At 36.5% G+C, this 6,076-nt stretch overlaps 1 protein-coding gene across 1 annotated transcript in view; it reads right to left on the reverse strand.

Annotated features, from left to right (window-relative positions):
* Positions 1 to 4,021: 4,021 nt before the first annotated feature.
* plxna3 (plexin A3) overlaps positions 4,022 to 6,076 on the reverse strand; it is a 179,726-nt gene continuing 177,671 nt past the window's right edge. The window contains exon 32 of the mRNA XM_082189123.1: positions 4,022 to 6,076. This exon is cut by the window's right edge and continues 1,708 nt beyond it. The gene's annotated coding sequence lies outside the window, so the exon portion shown is untranslated.

A 6,076-nucleotide genomic window follows, 5' to 3' on the forward strand; every position in this document is an offset into this window, starting at 1 on the left:
TTGAAATGGCTAAGCAGCAAAAGGTTAGCCAGAAGATGTTACTGGAAGAGGGACAGGCAGTTTTTAATTTTCCAAAGTGGTTCCAAAGCAGTCTGACGCCTCCGGATTGGGATTAAATTAGACGTCTGATGATGGAGTGCTATGGTTGAGAGTCCCCTGACCCCTTCTATCCTGACAGGTCTGTACGGTTTGAAATCTCGCTCTGAATAAATGGAGGAGACGCAAAGTGCAGAGGATCCATTTGAGATGTGGTGGTGCCCTTGGAAAAAGAGCCACACACACCCGCCCCGAATACACAGTGCATGAAAGCAGACCTTTTTACCGAGATGAACCTCTCCTGCTTTCAAGATTATAAATGGGGTCATGATTTCTCCTCTTGGTCACTTTGGCTGCTTCGATGTTCTTTGAATAATTAACCAACATTATATGTACTTCCGCGAGCCCTGATGATGTGATCTTGAACACAGAAGGTAGTGGAAAGAGGACTGGGATCTAGTTTTGTCAGAATATTCACCTGACTGAGCGCGAAACTGGATGTTTGATGACAGAGGATCAAAAAGATGCTGCTAAATCACTAACATTTAAAAGTTTGTGGTCAGTAAGAAGTATTCAGCAAGGATACAATTGATCAAAAGTGAGAGTAAAGACATTTGTTACAAAAGATTTCGACTCAAATAAGTGTTTCGAACTAAAAAAGTATCAGTTTTCAACACTGATAATAATAATATATGTTTCTTGAGCAGCAAATCAGCATATTAGAATGATTTCTGAATGATCATGTGACACTGAAGACTGGAGTATTAATACTGAAAATTCAGCTTTTGCCATTAAATATATTCAAATAGGAAACGGTTAATTTAAATTGTAATAATACTGTGTTTGAGTATTATTTTTTGATGTTTTTGATCAAATTAATGCAGCCTTAAAACATTAAAAAACCTTTCCGATCCCAAACTTTTTGACTTTTTTTAAGGATCAGGCTCATAGGAAGGAAAAATCACTATGAGATATCTTTAATATCTCAATTTCTAGCCACAAATGGCCAGAAATGCCTGTAGTCTGTGCTCAGATTTGCCAAGATACCAAAGTGAGCAATCTAAAGTCAGAGATCTCATAAAATCAAACATTTATCATTGCACTACTGTATATTCAAGCAAAACTAATGAACTTAAGGAACACAGATGTAAAGTTCTTTATAAATAGTTTTGCTTCTTAATCCTTTATATAAAACTAAAAACTATAGGTGAGATCCTAATTTTCTTTGCGCTGTTTCCAGAAAAAGAGGTTGTTTGGTCATCATAATTATATCCCGAAATTTAACACTTTTAGTTAGAGGTTTATTCAAATCCCGAACCTCGAGTGTGAGCAATAATGTAGTCATGCTTGCCTCGGTAAACACTACTAACTACTGAAATGACTCCATAATGAAGAATGTCAGTTTTTCCGTCTTAAAGACTGCCTGATTTGCATGCTGTAGGTATGTGTTTATGAGACAAAATGTGTCATGCAGCAGTAGTGTATATAGTCTTGTAACGCAGGAACACATTTCATGTCCCCTCAGAATTGAGAGAGCTGGGTTAATGAGCCCCCCCCCCATCAGTATGCATTATTTATTTAGATGCTCTGCACCCCAGAGGCGGCCTGCCTTTTGCCTGTGCGCTTTTTTCCTCCCCTCTCTATTTCTGTAATCCTTCCTTTTTGTTCTCAGGAGCAGGTCTTCCGCTCAGCTCTTTCTGTTTATCCCTTTCAGATGTTGCACCTTCTTGGCGGCATAAACATTCTACTATTGATGCTTTATCTTTCCAAAATATCATCCGGCTAAAGAAAATAAGGAGATATGCCACTGATATGCAAACAAATCATGGAACATGTTCGGCAGCAGATTGAACAGACAGATTGCCGTCTTTCAAAAACAGGAGACGGCGCTGGTCATCGTATTTTGTGGAATAATGGGATGTTACTAATTCATGCTTCCAAGAACGCCGTGTTCCGACTAATTCATTGGAACTGGAGTTATACAGAAATGACTCATGAAATAACTTTACAGAGAACAGTCGTTATGCCGTAAAGACCGTCATTAAGGGAACTACGGCAAAAATAATGTAATTTAAAGAGGAGCAGTCTTCTTTAAATGAGAGCGGACAAAGACATGGAGAGTGCAGTTGAGTTCAACTCAACGAGATCCATCAAAGTCGACTGATAAAAGTCTGCTTTATCTCTCCAGGGCTGGAGACTCTAGATGCTAGCTTGACCTGACTCGCAAAAATCCCTCCTTCCTCAAAAATAAGAGCTGGCTAAGCTAATAAAATGTAAATGAGCATATGAATATGTATAGAGTGTTACCTGTCATTTTGTAATTACCTCAAGACTGAAGTCTCTGTCTGATCTGCTTCAGATCCTGCCCGGTGGCTAAACGTCTTTGATCTAATCAGTCCTAATTAACCAAGAAGCAAACAAGACAACTTTAACATAAGTTTGTTAGCATGCATCGTGAAAGGCCATGTTCACCCCTGGTAAAGTTACAGTGATTTGCAATGACAAAGTGACCACAAGCCTTTTATTTTCAATGAGAGTTGGAGATTTGAGGTGAGTTTCACTTTATGCAAAGGCTCCTATTGTATCAGTTATTCTTTTTCTTTCACCATGGTAGTCTGCAGCCCATTAAACCTCTTGCAGAAAAGTTATGAAATTTGGCACACAGATAAGAGGACAATCTTAATAAATAGTCTCATTAACTTGAGTCTCTAACTTAATCCATCTTTCGCCACCAATTGTCCAAAGTTGTATGTTTAAGCTAATAATTTTTCAACCGCAAGGCCTAGAAACAAAATAAATGTTTGCCTCTAATTTGCAGATTTTCCACCATTTAGAATTTTCCAGTCAAATCCGTTGTGAAATAACTTCAAATTCTACGAAGAGCACGCCAAATTGTATGTGAGGCTTTATCTCTGCAACGCTTTAACCCATTGAGACAAAAGTTGGTACATGTCATCACAAGCACAACCTTAGGGTAGGCTATGTGTGCAGTTTTGTCAGCGCCACGACTAGCCAGGAAATATGAAAAATAGAATATGTTTTGTGTCAAAGTTTGGTCAAAAATCACAAGATTGGACTCTCAGTGCGGCATATCAAGTCGAACAATATCAAATTTTCCCACGTTCGACATTTTGTGCGTCGGCATATTGAACTTTGTCATAAAATGTTACATTTTGCAAACATATTTTTCAACCCAAAAATCACCTACAAATGTCTTAAATTCATTTTTTTGCAGTTAGTGTGCTTGGCCCTTTAATCACTACCTGCAGATATATTATTATTATTATATAATTAAGATTTTTTAAATTGAATATGCTCAAAAGGTTTCATTTATTTGATCAAAAATACATTCAAAACAGAACAAGTGTGAAATGTTATTATAATTCTATGTTAATCTATTTTAAAATGTATTTTATTCCTGTGATCAAAGCTGAATTTTTTTGCATCATTACTCCAGTCTTCAGTGTCACATGATCCTTCAGAAATCATTTAATATGCTGATTGGCTGCTCAAGAAACATTTCTGGTTATTATCAATGTTGAAAACAGTTGTGCTGCAATAGTTTTTTTCAGGATTCTTTGATGAATAGAAAGCTCAGAAGAACAGCAAAATAACAGATTCTTGAATAGTAGTGTATCATGATTTCCTGAAATATAAAGGGGCCTACATAAATATGTTCTTATGAATACGTTCTGATTGGCTGTGATTTTACTGCATCATGCAGCAATTTAGCTTTTACTGGAAACTCATGTTGCGTCCGATTAGGACACATCGTACTGAAATGTGCTGTTTTCCATCTATATTCCTCTGTTCTGATATGCACATGCCTTTAGGTCATCACGAAACTCAATCGGACGCCAACTAACATTATTGCCTATCTAATTACAAAGGGTTTCCAAAAGTATTAGTCATATTTGTTTCAGCGTTCCTGCACTGTACACATTCAGAAAGAGTGTAAGGTTGCACGAGTCCAGGAGTGATTGCGTAAGTTTCACTGAGACACTTGTCTTTATTTGAATGAAAACATCAAGCTCTTGAGACAAAATAGTCCTTGCAGATGATTATATATACAAAAACAATTGAACAAAAAAAAAAAAAAACATTCAAGAAATATACAGCATCATCCACATATTTTTTAATTAGCAAAAAACAAAAAAACAAAAAAAAAACACCATGCTTGTCCTTTGAACATTAAGTTAGAATCCAATCTTTCAAAAATCTCGCACAGAGTAAAAAAAAAGGTGCAAATATATACAAAACACTTCATTGCAGCCAGCGTTTTAGACTCATTCTCACGACTCCCTCAAACAACTTAACGCATTAAAAATGGATTTAAAACAATAATTTAAACAAAATTAAAAAAAACAAAAACATTTCAGTCCAATAATTATACAAAATATATTTATATATTTATATAGAATTAAGGACTAGGCATAGCAGTTGCCCATTAACCAGTCATCCAATCAACCAGTCAGTCACAAAGCTCTCCAGACACGTTAATAAACTCCATATATTTCTGAAACTGTAAACAAGTCTGTTACAATAAAATTGATTAAAACATTTGGGATAAAGAGACAAACCGACAAATAAATTAGAATTAATTTATCTGAGACAAAATGTTTTTTTTTCTTCTTCTTCTTTTATAACTAGAACATTGACTGAAATGTAGTTATGGATCTAAAACAGACATTTTTTTTTCTTCTACTGTATCTACTGAAAAAACACCACAGTTATTTTTCCACTCACTCCGCTCCGTTCCTCACAAGTTACAGGTGCTTTTAAAAGTATGCCGTTTCACCACACCACGAAAACAAACTGCAAAGCGCCTCATTTGGCTCTGAGTTCTGCTGTACGAAAGGAAACGGGCGATTTCTGATATATGGCTATCGGCCGAGGCGTAGTTAGTGTTAGCTCTGTCTTCACCAGTCCAGCTAAAGACACCCCGGTGGGCAGTTGCACTTAACGATAGTCAGAGTTATCTTGCAGGCAGTATGTACGCGACCAAGCTAAGTCCACTTCCCCCACAGTACGTTTGGCTTTGCTCACAGTATAGAAAAATCAGATGTAAACCTGACGGCGTGGTTTCAACCAAGAGGTGCTAAATCAAAAAAAATTCAACCACTGAGGTTTATTTTTCAGCTTTTTTTTTTTTTTTTTTAAACATAGATTTATGATTGCGTTTCATTTCTCAAAGTGGTTTGTCCAGACGTCGGATATTGGTTTCGCACCTGCATTGCTGACGACGCAGCTTTGGCAAACAGGCAATATTTCCTGATGAATCGTGTTGCAAGAGGTTGAAACGCCAGAACGGAACCAGATTCATGAGCTGACCCCATTCCCCCAACAAAAAAAAACAAACCAATGTTCAAAAAGATTCTGCTTAATTATCATCCTGCAACTTTTTCATATGTTAATGAGGCCCACATTTAGTTCAAAACATCCTGCCTTCACAATTCCAACAACAAAAATGTGGCTTTTGATGATGCCATCTCTAAACGAACTGAGATTCTCGTTATCCCCGTCCAAATCCACGTGATGAATTTGAAGGCAGGTTTAATTACATTCAATGAAACTTTAAGTTTAAAATATCCAGATACATTTTGTTTGTTGAAATGGCCAAGTTTTGAAACCCTGCAGGATGAGGTCTACAGCTGCTAAACTAAAAGCTATTCTTTTGTCACGACTAGTAGTCATCAGCAAAATCAATTGACGTATGATGCACTTAAAGGTACGTGATCACTTTTGATGGTTATTGAATATGTACATTCAAAATCAACAAACTTAACTAATAAGGCCCCGATGGATTTCCCTACTGTTTTAATTATCACATAAATGGGCGTTTGTTTGCTCGAACTGACCTTGGTGAATTATTTTTTTTACATTTTTAAGATGAAGAAAATAGTTCTCCCTGTAGTCCTGCCTGTGATCGACTGAAGGTATTTTGAGTTTAAAACTGGAACATGTATAATGAGGCAACGTTTTTTTTTTTTTTTTTTTGCAAGATATGCCCAGTTATGCTGTACATTCTCAGTTGGTGATT

Source organism: Leuciscus leuciscus, assembly GCF_965113295.1.
Source record: "Leuciscus leuciscus genome assembly, chromosome: 13".
Lineage (NCBI taxonomy): Eukaryota > Metazoa > Chordata > Actinopteri > Cypriniformes > Leuciscidae > Leuciscus > Leuciscus leuciscus.